The sequence below is a fragment of the Microtus ochrogaster genome, chromosome 26, assembly GCF_000317375.1.
Source record: "Microtus ochrogaster isolate Prairie Vole_2 chromosome 26, MicOch1.0, whole genome shotgun sequence".
Lineage (NCBI taxonomy): Eukaryota > Metazoa > Chordata > Mammalia > Rodentia > Cricetidae > Microtus > Microtus ochrogaster.
The window spans coordinates 1,880,003-1,895,283 of NC_022025.1; the positions used below are offsets into that span (position 1 = coordinate 1,880,003).

General features: G+C 37.3%; 1 protein-coding gene and 1 pseudogene across 1 annotated transcript in view; one reads left to right on the forward strand and one right to left on the reverse strand.

Moving 5' to 3' along the window:
• Znf804b (zinc finger protein 804B) overlaps positions 1–15,281 on the forward strand; it is a 552,504-nt gene that overhangs the window by 492,647 nt on the left and 44,576 nt on the right. The window lies entirely within an intron of this gene.
• Positions 2,701–3,519, reverse strand: LOC101987241 (annotated as a pseudogene).

The window sequence follows — 15,281 nt, forward strand, 5'->3', positions numbered from 1 at the left end:
TCTCTTCCGGGACACTCTACCCCGGGATAGCACACACTCACCCGTCCAGATGGGATTCCTCAGCAACTAAACAGGGCTGCCCGGTGGCCCAGTGATCCGCTGACAAAGGGATCTTCCACAACTCTTGAGTGCTCAGTTTCTTTCTGTCCGTTTAGGATTCCTCCTCCCATCCTGACAATGGGAATTAATAGACAGGCAACTGGATATGATGTCTAATAGGCATCTGAAATTATAACATGCAACCCTGCTTCCTGATCTGACTCATCAGCTAGCCTTTGCTCTAGTTTTCCTATCCCCATTAAATATCAAGTTCAAATTTTTAGTTCATAAACTTTATACTTTATTTTCTTTTTCAATACATACCCAATAAAAACCCATGTTGTCATACTTAAAAGAAATAGGAATTGGAGGGAGGGCTCAGCCACTGAAATGCTAGAGCATGGAAACACAGGAGCCAGATTGAAGCTTGGCTCCCAATTAAAGCCAAGTGCATAGGTGTGTATCTGAATCCTAGTTGTTGTGGTGTTGAATGCATGCAAATCCCTGAAGCTTGGTGGCCGGCCGACTGAGCTGACTCCAGAAACATCATGCTTAGTAGGAGATCCTGCCTCAAAAACTAAGGTTCAGAGCAACTAAGGACAACACCTAATTCATCCTTTGGCCCTATGCATGTGTGCATGTGCATGCTGTCTCTCTCTCTCTCTCTCTCTCTCTCTCTCTCTCTCTCTCTCTCTCTCTCTCTTTCTATTCAATCTATTCTCAGAACAGCAAATGACCCTCCAGCTCTTCTCTACCATATTAAAGCAGACACCAATGTATACTATGAGCTACCCCTCCTAATTTTTAAAATTATTTATTTTTTAAGATTATTGTATAAAATTACATCATTCCTTCGTTTTGCTCTTCCAACCACTCCCATATGCCTGCTTCTTGCTATCATTCAAATTACATAGTTTCTCTTTTTCATTAATTGTTGTTGCAAGAACATATGTATACTTTTTTGAAACAGTCTCTCTCTACAGAGGCCTGGCTATCCTTGAACTCACTACATGAACCAGGCTGACCTTGAACTCACAGAACTCTGCCACCTCTGCTTTCCAAGTGCTGAGATTAAAGAGGTACATCACCATACCTGGTGTATGTAAACTTACATAGTAAATATTACCTGTTCAGTCTGTATAATGTTTCAGTCACAGACTATATATGCCCCTCCGCAGCACTCTTAGTTTGCCTATAGTTCTTCATGCAGGGTTGAGGCCTTATGCCTCACTCAGCTCTATAGTCACATAAATCATCCAAATACTCTGGAATTAAGATTTCTAAAATGTCCTTGTTATATATGTTTATTGACATTATTGTTGTTCATTTCCAGTTTCTGATCCAGTTTCATTTTCTGCATGAGACCTTTCCTGATTTTTCTATTAAATTTTCAACCAAAAGCATTAATACTTCACATCTCTAATTTCTTTTTTGTTTTTTAAAAATACAATTTAATTAAACTATTAAATCCAACATTTTGACAAAGTCTTAGTACTGAACCAAAATCAAAACAATATCCTATTTTTAACAATCAGAAATGTTATAAAATAACATCTTTATCAGGACAAAGGCTATCTAACAATTATTTACAGAAATGCTAATATTCTATTATAAAATTTAAGTAATTGCATTCTATATGATAGGAATGTACCTAACAAATACACTTCGAGTGAACTTAAATATCACATAGAAAGTGTAAAGGAAAAATAAGATGTATTAGATATGTCAAAGGCCTCCATTTTCTCAGTAGAGATATTGCTTTTATCAATCAAAAGAAGGTACATAAAATTACTAAATAAATTAATAAATTTGTTGGATATCAAATCAACATAAGACATATCTACATACTGATAGCAATGAACAACATAAATTTGGGATCTTCTAATTATTCTAACAATATAGTCTTATAATTAATTATTGTAACATTAGAATTATGACATCCAGAACAGGAGAACTATATTTAAAATATGCAAAGTGATATCCAAAGACTTATTTCTTGTTGAAAGAAAAAGTAAAGCCAAATAAAAAATCCAAAATAAACCCACAAAACAAGCAATAGACACAACAACATTAACTACTTATTAAAAAAAAATAATATGAGCTGCGTGGTGGTGGCACACACCTTTAATCCCAGTACTCAGAGACAGGCAGATCAAAATAACAACAACAAAAACAAAAAAGAACATGATCATTACTTCCTTTGCTAAGTTTGTTTCATAAAGAATAGCATATGAGTTACAACCATTTGCTAGATTCTCCCAAATGAGGAAGGAGCTTGGTAAGGAAATGGCCCATGGCAAAAAAGCTGGCAGAGTAGGAGGAGTAGCGCTAAAGTCAAACAATTTTCACTACTAATGACTAATTAGCTCAAAAAATTAAGTTGGCGAAAGGTGAATGATAGGGCGAAGTTTTGAGGGAAAGTGGGGCAAGTTGAGGGCAAAAACCAGGATTGCAATGACGAGACTTCCCGAGAGTGACTTCTGTAAAGAAAACAGTCAATTCAAAGAGCAAATGCAGGTGAGTTTCAACCAGCGATGATCTTTCTTCCAGATTTTCTAGCCAACCAACAATCCCGTATTCTGCATTCTGCCCAATTCAAGCACAAGAGTGCCCTTCTAACCTTGTACACTGTGCAAAGGCACACATGATGGCGTGGGGAAGTCAGTCTCTCACTTGAGAGGCAACAGGATTTGTGCAAGGCAGTTCATTGACAGAACAGTAGCCTCCTGGCCTTGCATGGGGCCAGCGGAGAGGATGGAGGGCGCTGCTCTTGGAGACTTGGAGGAGGAGATGAAGGCAGAGGCTGCGGGAGTGAACTGGGGAAAGGCCCCAGCAGGTAGCTGTCCCGGTCCAGATAGACCTTGGCGAATATGGCTCTGTATTAGGAGAAGGCACTGAAGGATATGGTTCTGCTATGTGGCCCTGAGGCCAAGGACTGGGCATCCTGACAATGGAGGAAAAGTGCTCACTTGCCTGACCAGCTGGAGGATTCATCTAGAGTCACAGGAAACCAGAGTCCACATCCTCATCACAGGCGTCCTCTTATTAGGAACTTTCTACAATGTACTCACAGAAGGATTCCTGCTGGAGGACTAGGAGGTGGTCCTCTGACATTTCCAGGACAGCGGCCCCCTGCGGGCTGGCACAAAAGAACCCAGGCTGTCCAAGATGGTCGGAAGCCTGGAGGCTCTCGGGGACCAAGATGATGGAGTGTTTAGTGAACGACACTTCCAGAACCGAGGTGAGATCTGGCTCTAGCAGCAGATCCACGCCATCCAGTTGCAGTTTCGTGGCGCAGCCTGCAGTCAGAAACACCATGGAGGTCGGTGTATTGCTGGCAGACCCAGCGGGCTCTTCCAGTTCGGGTGGCATCTGGGGCTCCTGGAGTCAGCGTCGCTTGGCAGGGTTGGGTCCTTGTGCCTGCAGTGCCCAGCAGGGTTCAGGGTCTGCACCTGGGCTGCGGGGTCGTACTCCCAGCATGTTGGTGATGATGTCTGGCTTACAGAGGCATGGATTGCAGCACAAACAGGTGCAACTGGGCGGCTGCTCTTCTGTCTGTGGAGCATTGTGCTTTCCTCACACCTGGCCCGATATACCCTGGGCATCAATTCTATTTCAAGAGAGGCACAGGAAAACAGGTCCAATAGGGAAATGTCATGATAGGCTCCGCCCCTTCCTAGCTCCGCCCAGCAGTGACCATCTGACCAATGACTATGGCCATAGTTTGTAGGTCAGTGTGTGGTATTTCATTCTTAGCATTCCATAAGCAGCCATTTGGTTTGTAGGCCTTGGCCCCTGCTTTGGATTGTGTGCCTTGTATGCTATAGTCAGATTATAGCAGTAAGCCATCACTGCTCAAGTCTCCCAACTAGAATGTTATGTAAGGACTCCTTGGGATGAAGCCTACTTGATCGTAATGGATGATTTTTTTTATGTGTTCTTGGATTAGATTTGACAGTATTTTAATGAGAATTTTTGCATTGATTTTCGTGAGTGAGATTGGTCTGTAATTCTCTTTCTTGGTTGAGTCTTTGTGTGGTTTTGGTATCAGGGTAACGGTAGCTTCATAAAAAGAGTTTGGCAGTGAGCCTTCTGTTTCTATTATGTGGAACACATTAAAGAGTGTAGGTATTAGCTCTTTTTGGAAGTTCTGGTAGAATTCTGCACTAAAACCATCTGGCCCTGGGCTTTTTATGGTTGGGAGTTTTTTGATGACAGCTTCTATTTCCTCACAACTTAAATTGTTCACCTGGTCTTGATTTAATTTTGGTATATGGTATTTATCTAAAAAAATGTTCATTCTTTTACATTTTCCAATTTTGTGGCATACAAACTTTGGTAGTAAGACTTAATTATTCTCTGAATTTCCTCACTATCTGTTGTTATGTCCTCCTTTTCATTTCTGATCTTGTTTATGTGAGCGTTTTCTCTCTGTCTTTTGATTAGTTTGGATAAGGGTTTGTCAATCTTGTTGATTTTCTCAAAGAACCAGCTCTTTGTTTCGTTTATTCTTTGGATTGTTTTCTGTGTTTCTATTTTGTTGATTTCAGCCCTCAGTTTGGTTATTTCCAGTCTTCTACTCCTCCTGGGTGAGTCTGCTTCTTTATTTCTAGAGCATTTAGGTGTGCTGTCAAGTCTCCAATGTGAGCTTTCTCCGTTTTCTTTATGTGAGCACTTAGTGCTATGAACTTTCCTCTTAGCACTGCTTTCATAGTGTCCCATAAGTTTGGATATGTTGTACCTTCATTTTTGTTGAATTCAAGGTGCCTGTCCCGGAACTAGCTCTTGTAGACCAGCCTGGCCTCGAACTCACAGAGATCCGCCTGCCTCTGCCTCCCTAGTGCTGGGATTAAAGGCATGCGCCACCACCGCCCGGCTCTTCTAACTTTTTGTTTGTCTTCTCTTCCATTTCTTTAAGGGGGTTTTTCACTTCCTGTTTAAGGCTCTCCATCATTTTCATAAGGTTACGTTTAAAGTCAATTTCTTCTACTTCTTCTGAGTTAGGATGTTCAAGTCTTCCTGTTACCTGTTCACTGAATTCTGGTGTTACCATGTTGCTTTTTAGGATGTTAGAGGAATTCTTGCATTGGTGTCTGCCCATCTCTTCCTTCAAATGAGGCCAGCAGAGTCTTGGAGTCTTGGCCCAATCTTTGCTGTGGCTGACTGTGTACTTTGGAGTTTTTCTTGGCCTGCCCTATATTAGGTGCCCTCATCACTGGAGCTGGCTCTCAGATCCCCTCTGCCCCAAAGCTGGCTGTGTTGAGGGATCCAAGTACCTTGGAGATGAAAAGGCAGGCTTGGGGGACTGGGTGGAATGGAGTAAAGAAAGCCAGCAGCAGGGAACTCACACGGCTGGATGGCCAGAAAAGCTTGGGGAATTGGAGGGGCCTGGATTCAGTTCCCCCTGGACTGTCCGGCCTTGTGGCCACTTACTCATCCCTAAGCATGGGAGCAGGGTTTCTTGCTGGGTTCTAAGAACCTCACAGACAAGAAGGCGAGCTCGCTGGACGGGGTAGGATGGTACAAAGAAACCACAGAGGCAGGAACACTCCCTGCTGGTTTTTGTGACCCCTCAGCTCTGAAGCAGGCTGTGTTGGTCTAATTTCTTTTTTTTATTTTATAGTTAATCATTTGTTATATTATAGATTTTTCTTATTATATATACTGTTGCTTTACTTCTTTTTGTAAGAAAGTAACTAACCTGAAGATAGCAATTAAAACGTGTAAAAAATTTAAAAAACCCAGCAACCAGAAAATTTGCTATATATTTTATAGAGTCCTTTTTATTGGTAAGAACTACTTAATACTGTTATCTGAACAACATTTTAACCTAACACATGCTTTAAAGCTATACACATATAATAATTGTTGGTTGAGTGTTGTATTAATCTAGAATGCAAGTTATCCAAAGATATATGGTGTTTTCTAGAAAAATTTAGTGAAAATAAATGCAAATTCTATTTTCAACCTTTAAAACAAAAATTTAGATCTTGGGAAAGTCAAAATTCAGAGTTTAAAAATAGTGAATAATTTAGGAGCATTTAAAATTAATTAAGTATGCTTAAGAAGATCAAAACAAAGTTATAAATACTTAATTTAATAATTATAATTGAGTTCAAATTTCTTTCAGGGAAGTTTTGATGATTACAGAATCTCTTTAACTAGATTTTCACCATTATAGCATATTAGAAAATGTATAATTTTTAAACTTTAGCTTGCATTTGTATTCAATGTGACCTTAAGCATGACAAACCATGAGCCTTTAGCACTTCAATCTGTTGATCAATTTAAACAGCATATTCTAAATTAATGAAGTATTTCTCTTCTTGAGATGTTTTAGTGTAAGGTTTATATCTTTTGGATTATATGTGAAAATATTAAATTTGTTTGGATAGGCCCTCAGAAATACAGAAACAAATTGTTTTAAACATTTATCACTATCAAATTTAATTTACATTTTACTTTAATGCTGTGTATCTGAATATGAACTGACAAGAAGACATTCCCAAAGGTACAACTAATGTACTAACAAAGAATTCCAGTGTGTGCGAGTGTTAGCTTGACCTGAAGTGAAGACCCACCACTAAGACAAGCAACACTATTTACAGGCTATTCTGAGAATAAGCTGTCAACAATGAAGTAGATAATCAACAATTTTCTCCCCTTAATTTCTCCTACATTTACATAACAGTTTTAATAGCAGGTGAACATTTTGGGTAGAATGGAAATTATCAATTACAAGAAAATTATGTTCCTCATACAAGTAATGATAAGACTCCTGAGTGTCTCATTTGTCAAGAACAGAGAGAGACAAGGAGCCTCACTACGGGATATCTATTGGAGAATGAGTTACTACTTATAGAAAAAGGATTGCAAATGATTTCATCTACGTTGGAGGAAGTCATTACTTACACCATCTCCTCAGACACATGTGTTGGAAGTACTGTCCTCTGCTAGTAATCCTATTTGGGGAAAAGTGGGAAATTTAAGAAAAGAGAGAGCTTGTTTTCCTTAATGTCATGGCCTCTGGAGGCTAAAGAAGCTCTATTAGATTACCCCATACTTTAAGTACAACACAAATTGAAGTTGGTATTTATTTTTGGAAAAAAAAGGATATAAAGTTGGAGAGTTAGAAGAAACATGGAAAGTGAATAGATGCTCACACATTGCATGGAATTCTCCAAGAATTAATGGAGTACTATACTAAAAATAAGCCAAGCATTTTATACCGATGTAGTAAGAGCTGTTTTAAGAGCATCTGAAGAATACCAAGAACTTACCTCAAACATGGAAAGGTGTAACTTATTTTAAAACAACTGATTTGAGAAGAGAACTTGAGTACCTGATAACTTAATGTCACTAGTGGCTGTTTTCCCCTAAATTCAGTCACTTACATACTCAGAGACCGCCATAGCCATGGTTTGAGCATGTACGGTTACCTCTCAAACAATGGTGGCCTTGTGACCATCCACATGCACTTGGTTACCAATAAGAGACACAGCACTGCAGCATCATGGAAACCTCTATTCAGATTTCAAAGGAAGGTTGGGAATCCAGACATTTTGTGTCAGTCAGAGTCCCTACATGCAGCCAGTGGAAATCAAGAAGGAAATCTGTGAGAGTGAAATCTAAGCTGCAGTGAAGACTTGAGGAAGTTATAGATCCAAACAGTGGAGAACACTGAACCAGAGAAGCCATAGGAAAGGGGTAAACTGATGAGAGGAGCTATAGAGGCTGAAGCTAGAAAGGCTACAGGGATTAGATTGTTAATCTTTGGGAGTACATGTATGCCATTACATGCCTCAGATGCTAGATACAATGAGAAAGATATTCAAAATATGTTTCCGGTTGCATTTTATTCTTTCTTTTGTATGATTCGTCCTTAACATACAAAAGCTAGAATAAAGTTTAAGAGAGAATGTATTTTTTGTTCTCTGTTGATCTTAGAATGCATATGTGTTTGTATATGAGAGATACCAAATCAAGAATAAAATTCACATACATGCATATGATATACATGTACATACATACACACACATGCATACATACATACATCATACATTTTTGAGACAAAGACTGCCTACATAGATCAGACTATCCTGAAATTCATTGAGTACACCAGGCTAACCTAGAATTCATAAAGAAGCTTAGGGCCAGAATAAAAGTTGTGTGCCATCATGCCCAATTTCTCCTTGTTATATTTTTTCACAATCATCAGGAATGGAAATATCTAGTCTCTGCATTTGACATTGCAAGTGTGCAAATGCATATTTAATTTTAAAGGAACTTTTGCTAAGAGTTTGGCTAATACATAAGAGAAAATCTGCATTTGAATATTTGAACAATATTAAAAATATTTAGACTCCAATGACACTAGATATACTAAATGCCTTTTCTATAATGAGTGGACAATGAGTCTTTGAGGTCCAGAGGTAAATACTATGTTTCTTATTTGGAAAATATCTATTGACTTGTTTATTGGAAGGTTTAATTACATTTTGACACTGTTAGTCAGGATGTTGGAATTGTAAGAAGCCATCTTAAGTAGAAGAACTACATCTGCAGACCTCTGCAACCTTCCTGTCAGGAGTTGAGCCATTTTTCCATCACCATGCTCATAGCTATGATGTTCTGTCTCAGCATGCGCAGGACCACTCATCAGTCAAATATCTATGAAACCAAATCACAAATCAGCCAAGCTATAAAACAATTAGCTAGCATCAATATCATGTAAATTTCCCCCTCTTTCTCCTTAATAGTTGAAGGCCTACATCCTCAAGCTCAGTGATTTAAATTAAAATAATATGAATTTCTTTATCATTAAGTGTTCGTTAGCAACTCAGTCAAGTCAAATATGACTGTTTATATCTTTGATTGTTCTATATTAAGGAACAAGTATGCAAAAGGATCAGGCTATGAAGCAAGCAATATAATTTTAAGATAGCTCTTTACTTGTTAATATTTAAATGAAATTTTAATTGTATAATACTATCTTAATTAGCATATGCATGTGTTCTGCCTACCAGGTCATATTATCAAATAGAATATGGTACAGATATGTTTTACTTTTCCTCTCTAACTCATTTGTAATGGTTTTCTACCAAGTTCATTTAATCAGACACCTGCTGTCCTGGAGCAGAAACTAGGAAATGCATATCTTTTTCGTGTTAATAAAATAATTTTCTCTTTAGGCACTGAAAGTTATTACCAGAGGCAAGTATTCCTGTTGTTTTAACATATGAGAATTGCTTATAATCAGTTTTGCCCAGTGAAAATTTTAACAGCAATTATATTATCGTAATTCCAAGATTTAAATTTCAGATATTATAATAGCATTTCCTTCTATACCCTGTTCTTGGGATTTAGAATCCAGAACAAAATCGTGTGTCATGTGCATGTCCATATCTTCTGATCTAAAATGTTGCTATCCAATGTTTTACTTGTTGATAGGTTTTCTTGTTAGGTAAAGTTTGCATGAACTATAATATTAGCAAATTGGCCAATAAATGTCTGTCTTTGACATCACTCTCAAGGAACCAGCTATCTCACTCCACATTACATGTGGAACACTATGGTGTGTACTATTTTGTGATTTTTTTCCTTTTACTTACTATAAATTTTTGATGTACCCAAGGTTTTGTATGTATCAGTGTCCATAATTGATTATTTCTATATAGCAAAATGCATACATTTATCCTTCCATTGCAGCTGCTTAAGTTATATGTCAAAGTTGTTTTGACATGCTTTATGTCTTATAACATTTTGCATAAGTATTTTTTATATCCTTTAAATTTTAATGCTTTCCCTTCCACCAACTCCTCCCAGATTCCTCACCTCTTTAACCTCCCAGCACTACATCCTCTCTCCTTTTCCCCTCCTTCTTATTAAAGAACAAGTAACCACCCCACACACACAAATACACACACATACAGACACACACACACACACACACACACACACACACACACACATAATGGGAATGTGATTTAACCCTTTCATACATTAAATATACGGAAATTTTTCAGAAAATTGGCAAATGGTTTCCAAAGTAATTGATCTCTGTGACCTTTTCTTCAGTCTTGTGTTAGAATTGTCGTGCCTAGAACAAGAAAATTGAATAGGTTTGGAAATATGACTCGTGAATGGTGAAGATGTCAAGACTACTATTACTTAAGGAAATATGGATGCCACTTACATACTTTTTGAATGCTATTTTCACAGATAAAAATTTCTTCTTCTCTTAAAAATTCTAATTGGACTCATCAAATACCAAATAAACAACAGGCCATCTTCTTCCCATTCAGCTGTGGAAGCAGACAGTCTACCATAGTTTGTTACATAGTTTATTAGAATTTAAAAATAACTCCAAGATTTTAGTAGCAACATTTTTTAATTATAGTTTTTAATAATAGGCTCATCCAAATGAATATTCAGGGAAAAGGCATGATTTGGCCAACAAATTCTATTGTCTTCTGTTTCCAGGTGTGACAGTCCAAAACCAATTATCTAGAACATGTTGCTTTGGCAAAATACATGATCATTTAGTGAGGTCACAATTTAAAAAAAATCTTCATTTTTATAAAACATTTACTTGGTTTTCTCTTGAAATTAGTATTCCTATGGTGGAAAAAACTCTCATTATTCTAAGAATCTTATTTCTTAATTTTATTTAAGTTGTGTTTGTGTTGCCAACTGCGAGCATTTTTAGAAGTGAGATATCACATTCTTAAACCTTCAAAGTCAGCAGCAAAGGAAGTGCTCCAGAAGGACAACAATTCCAAACCTGGCTGCTCCGATCAGAACGCTTCCTGGAAACAGGCTAATTTGGGGAATATGCTATTTTCACTGTGTATTCAACACCTCTAATTTGACTCCAAATCCCCAGCTCTAAAGTAATCACTTATTTTATTTTTCACAAGTGGAGATTAAACACTTTGTCCCCTTTGCATCTTGAAAAATAAAATGTGTTTATCTATTTTAATATTTTACATGTATGTTAGTACCTTATTATTAAAAGGGTTCAATCAAAAAAATCTTACCAGAAATTATGATTTATCTTAGTACTAAAAGTTCCATGACTAGGACAGACTCCTAAGAGAGCATTTACCCCCAAATAATTCCTTTAAATGGCCTTACTCATCCACACTGCTTTCCCCTCTGTGCTCCATCAGCTCCTACTGGCTGAGCTCCAGTCTTCTAGGCTTGGCTTCTTGATTCAGATCGATATACTTCACCGTTTTTTAAGGGCAATGATGGTCATGTCCTTCCTCTTATTAAAATGTTCTCTTGTCTCCTTCTCAAGCACTGCATAGTTCATCATACACTTGCTAACTTAACACCAACTTTCCCATGTTCCCAGTCCTTTTTATTAATGGCTAAGATATACATTATAATCCAGTTTGCATCCTCTAGTTCATCTCTCCCTTGACCATTCTTTCTCTCTTCTCTACTTGCAACTACATTACTACACTCCAGCTTTATAATTTCGCTGCTCTCAACCTGCATGTCTTCATGCATGTTCTTTCCTTGATCTGAAATGTTAGGCAACCACTTCCATACTACTATTACAACTGGAGAGTATTTATTAGAGAGAGCAGAGTAAGGATAAGGACAGTCAATGAAGCTGTAGGGTCGGAGTATTTTATTCTGCAATCACTTTTAAATCATAGCAAAGGTGTAATTGCTAAAATGACTTAAACTAAATGTTTTGAATATGTTTTGCTATGACCCTGGGAAGAGTGAAATAACAGCTAGAAGAGACATCAGTAACTCGGGTAGGTGAGTAGGAAAGAAACGGTGAAATTTTGAGATAGAGTAAGAATGCTGAAGGAGAAAATATAGCACACATACAGATTATGTTTTATGATAAGAACCAATTTGTGTTTGATGTAGAAAAGGCATTGGGACCTATTTCCTTACATTCCTTTAGAGAATTTCAGAAACATATTTTTCGATAAGTCCTATTTTTTGCAATTCTGATGTTTATCTTTTAGAAATGGTGATAAAAGATTGACCAAAGCAAAGATCAATAAGTAGGGAAAAGAAATACTTTAAAGTTATTCACTTATTTTAACAATTTTTCATCTTAGAGTTCAGCCATCCCATGGATACACGATTTCACTCACTGATAGGTGAAACATTCTAACATTTATAACAAGGAAGAGTGGGAGAGTGACAGCAGATGAATCTGTAATGCAGGGAATGTGTAGATCGAGGTCTTCAACCTGCTGTTACATATAAGTCATGAGAGATTTTCATTGTGAAAAACATTTTTGCTAAAAGATACTTAAAGAATTTTGTCTGTCTGCTTGATGAGCACTGGGCAGTGTAGTGAAGAGGCAAGCAGGCCTGCTTTTTGTCCCGCCCAGCTCCCGCATGGCTAGCTTAGTCCCAGAAATAATAACATGGAAACTGTATTCTTTTAAACACTTCCTGGCCCATTAGTTTCAGCCTCTTATTGGCTAGTTCTCATATCTTGCTTAACCAATTTCTAATAATCTGTGTAGCACCATGAAGTGGTGGCATACTGGGAAATATTCAGCATGTCTGACCTGGTGGCTGGCTCCATGGCATCTGATCGACTATACTTTCTTTCTCCCAGCATTCTGTTCTGTTTACTCCACCTATCTAAATCCTGCCCTATCAAAAAGCCAAGGCAGTTTCTTTATTAACCAATGAGAGTAACACATAGACAGATGACCCTCCTGCATCATTTCCCCTTTGTCTGTTTAAACAAAAAAGAAAGGCATTCAGTTTAATATAGTAAAATTACATATAACAAAACAGTTATCAAGCAAGAATTACAGTTGCAATATTTATATCTACTTTATCTTTTATCATAACTAAGGAAAACAATACCTATCTATATATTCTTCAACTCCATCAAAGACTCCAGAAGGATATAATATTACCTAAGCAAACAAGAAATAAGCAACTCCCAAACTCTAGAAATGACAGAGACATCTTGCTGTCTGGACAGTCACCCAAAGTTCTTTTGTACCATTGGGGCATCTATTTTCAGCTTTCAGGCCCATAGTATCCAGCATACATTTCCATGAAGCAGGAAATTTCAAAGACAGTTCAGTCACTTTCTGCTGTGTCCTGCAAAATGTCTTTCAGACTCCTTCATGAATCAGGAACCCTGAAAGATCTTCTCACCTTTAGAAAAGTTCAGCAGTCCTCTCTCTGCAGGTTCTTTGTGTCCAGTTTATGCAAAAGTCCAGGCAAGAGCAGTTTCTTGCCCAAATGGCTAACCAACTCCATAAGGAGCCTCTATGATGCCCATCTTCCTTTTGAAGTCGCTGGTACTGCCAGGAGCAGACGTGTCTCATTGTCATGAACAGCCCTAAGTTATTAAAACATTTAAAATGCCATATTCTGTAGTCTTTGAAAAATATGAAGAATGCCTATGTAGCTGAAATATATCTCTGTATATCTAGAAAATCTAACTAACATGACAAGCTTGACTATTATTGATGATTATATATTAACAACCTATATTTCCTAATTATACATTACATTTTTAAAATGAACTACACAATCACAATACCTTAATCAATATCAGAAATACATATAACAAAATTGACCTTAAAATCCATACCAATGCAAATTATTCATATCTATATCAGGGCAGGATTTGGAGAGAGCAGAACTACCTCAGAAAGACAAGCAAGAAGCCATAGAAGGTTTTGACAGAACAATGCAGGCATTTTTTTTTTTGTCAAATTTGTTGACTCTCTTCCCTACTCCTCCATGAGAACCTTTTCTCACAAGCTCCCCTAAGAAGCTCTCTGTGTCTTCTCCCAGTGGAGTTTCTATGCCTCACCAGACTCGGAATTCAATCTACTTGTGAGATTTAGATGTGTTGTCTCTATCAAAACATGGCTAAGCAAAAATTAAAAATTAAAACATAGCTAATCTGTTTTCATCAAGTACTCCTTAACTGAAGTTAATAATCTTTTCAGTCTCCCAAAGCACACACTAATACCTATCTTATACAACAACATTCTTTCATTCAGACAGAAAATAATGTGTGCTGTTTAAAATAACTTTTCAGGGAAAAAAGGGACCCTACATGTGGCCTTTTGCTAAATATATGACCCTGGAAACTCCTTATGCTCTCTATTGGTCATTTTTTTTGTATGGATGATGGAGAAATCAATGGTGTTTACAGTGTTGTAAAAAAAATCTCATAAACTATATCTAGCATAAATTAAGCACTGGGTAAAAAAATTGGTATTGACATCATTTTTGACATATCACAATGAATACCATGTTATACAACCACATTATTATTATGGGAATAAGACTTTTATTATGTTTTAATGTGTATATATACCAAGGTAATGTCATATATGATAATAGTCTTATCAGTTTGTCTACATTTTTGCAGTCATTAACATTCTTTTTTGCAAAAAGATTATTCATATCTTATAATATCTCGATGGAGACTATTCTCCAGCCCAGGGTTCAGTTACTATAGAATCAGCTATGACAGACAACTTTTCACATTGCTCTACATGTGATGCCTGCTAAATGAGAGTTGAACCAGTGTTCTCACCAAATCTCAGATGATAATTGTCTTGGATGGACTTACTGCGGTAATGAGGTACATTCTTTCTTTTCATGACTTGGAAGCAGAGTAAAAGGATCTTATTTTTTGGGAAATAAGAAACCAGAACTTGGAAAAGCCATGTTAAAGTCTGATATGTTTCAAAGTCGAGAAAAGAATGGTGCAGTGAGAAAGGGAGTGTTAATTCTACATAGAGAGGAAAATAGGGGAGATCATGCTGCCTCTTGTTGAAGATAATATAATATCAGTTCATAGCCTTATTGTTCTCGATATTAATACATTTGGTTTCTGGTTATATTTCCTGCTGGGTTTTTTGCTGAGGTATAGTGTAGCCTTCTGGGAAATCACCCCATGACTCAGTAGATTTTTGTTACTAACAAACAAACTGTCATTACTGGAAATGGTGTGGCTCTTTTCTTCCCTGCAACACTCTTAGCTCTGTGAGCATCTTTTCCTCTCTCATCCCTAACTCTTGGCTCAGTGCCTCTCACAAAGCAACATTAACCAAAGAAATTACTGGAGTCTATACGCTTGCAGATAATAGATTTAACTTTAACAATACTATCTCAGTCCTGAATCAGAGTGATTCAAACCTGATTCGAAATGATGAAAATGGTGGCAGACCCTTTAGCCCATCACTTGGGAGGTAGAGGTAGGTAGACATGCTTGA